Raw genomic sequence first — 1993 nt, 5'->3', positions numbered from 1 at the left:
GTTTAAGCTGTTGATCTCTTCTTGGTTTAGTTTTGGTGGTTCCCATGCTTTGAGATACCTGTCCATTTCTTTTAGGTTTTCAAGTTTAATAGCATCAAGGTTTTTAAAGTATTTCCCTATAATATTCTGGATCTTTCTGGTGTCTGTTGTGATGTTTCCCCTTTCATCTCTGATTTTGTTGATTTGGAAATTTGGGGAAATTTTCTGCTACAATCCTGTTGAAGATCTAGTCCATGCCATTATCCAGAGACTTTTCTCCTTCCTGTATGCCTGTGATTCATAAGTTTGGTCTTTTTATTGTGTCACACAATTCCTGCATATTCCATTCTTGTGCTTTCTTAATTTTTTCACTTGTTGCTTTTCACCTGTCTTGAATTGCAATGTTTAGTCATTTATTTGTGTTCTTTCCAATTTTTTGATGTAGGCACTTACAGCTATAAAATTCCCTCTAAGGACAGCTTTCAGCGTGTCCCAGAGGTTTTGTTGTGTTGTATTGTCCTTTTATTTTAGTTCCAGGAATACTTTTCTTTCTTAATTTCTCTTTTAACCCATCCATTATTCAGGAGTGTGTTGTCTAATCTCCATGTGTTCATGTGGTGACTAAGGCTTCTTACGGTGTTGATTGTAAGCTTTATTGCATTGTGGTCTGATAGAATGCATGGAATTATTTCAGTCTTTTTGTATTTGTTGAGGTTTGTTTTGTTCCCCAGTATAAGGTTGATTTTGGAGAAGGTTCCATGGGGTGCTGAATAGAAAGTATATTCGGTAGATGTCTGTTAGGCCCATTTGATATATGGTATCGTTTAATTCAGATGTCTCTCTGTTAATTCTCTGTCCTGTTGACCTATCTAATAGTGACAATGGGGTATTGGAGTCCCCTACTATTAATGAGTTGGGATTAATCTGGTTCTTAAAGTCCTGTAGTACTGTTTATATGAAATTGGGTGCACCAGAGTTTGGTGAATATATGTTCATGATTGTAATAGCTTCTTGGTTTATTGTTCCTTTTATCAGAATGAAGTTGCCCAGCCCTCTTTATCTCTTCTGATTAGTTTTCATTTAAAGTCTGTTTTATTAGATATTAGAATTGCAATGCCTGCCTTTTTCTTAGTACCATTTGCTTGGTATATTTTCTTACATCTTTTAACCTTAAGGTAGAGCCTGTCCTTGAAAGTGAGATGAGTTTCTTGCAGACAACAAAAAGATGGGTTTTATTTCTTAATCCATTCAACTACTCTGTGTCTTTTGACTGGGGAGTTCAGTCCATTGATATTTAAAGTTATTAATGAAAGATGTATATTGAATCCTGTCATTTTTATTTCTGTTCACATTCTTGATATAGCTTTGCATTTTCACAATTATACCTTCATTGAATGTCTTTCCGTAACCCTTTGGGTGTAGTGATTCCTTTCTTCAGCTCTTTGTGTTGCTTCAAGAACTCTCTGAAGGGCTGGTTTTGTGGACATGAATTCCTTCAGCCAATTTATGTCATGGAGGATTTTTCTTTCCCCTTCAACTATAATAGCCATTTTGGCTGGATAATATAATATGGGTTGGCATCCATGGTCATTTAGAACTGGGAATACTTTTGTCCAGGCTCTTCTGGCTTTTATAGTTTGTACTGAAAACTCAGCTGTAATTCTGATTGGGTTTCCTTTATATGTGACTTGTTTTTCTTTTGCAGCTTTCAGTATTGTTCTGTACGTTTAGTGTTTTGGATGTTCCGTGGAGAGTTTCTTTTCTAGTCCTGTCTATTTGGTGTTCTATATGCTTCTTGTATTTGTATGGGCATGTCTTTCTTTAATTTGGGGAAATTTTCTTCTATAATCCTATTGAAGATCTGGTCCATACCATTACCTTGAGAGTCTCCTTCATCTATGACTATGATTCGTAAGTTTGGGTTATTTTTTTAATGGTGTCACACAATTCTTGCATATTCCATTCCTGTGTTTTCTTAAATTTTTCATAATCTTTGCTTGAGTGGCCTAATTAG

Source organism: Nannospalax galili, unplaced genomic scaffold, assembly GCF_000622305.1.
Source record: "Nannospalax galili isolate Female #2095 unplaced genomic scaffold, S.galili_v1.0 scaffold1070, whole genome shotgun sequence".
In the NCBI taxonomy this organism is placed as follows: Eukaryota; Metazoa; Chordata; class Mammalia; order Rodentia; family Spalacidae; genus Nannospalax; species Nannospalax galili.
Note: the sequence above shows the minus strand (reverse complement) of the source record.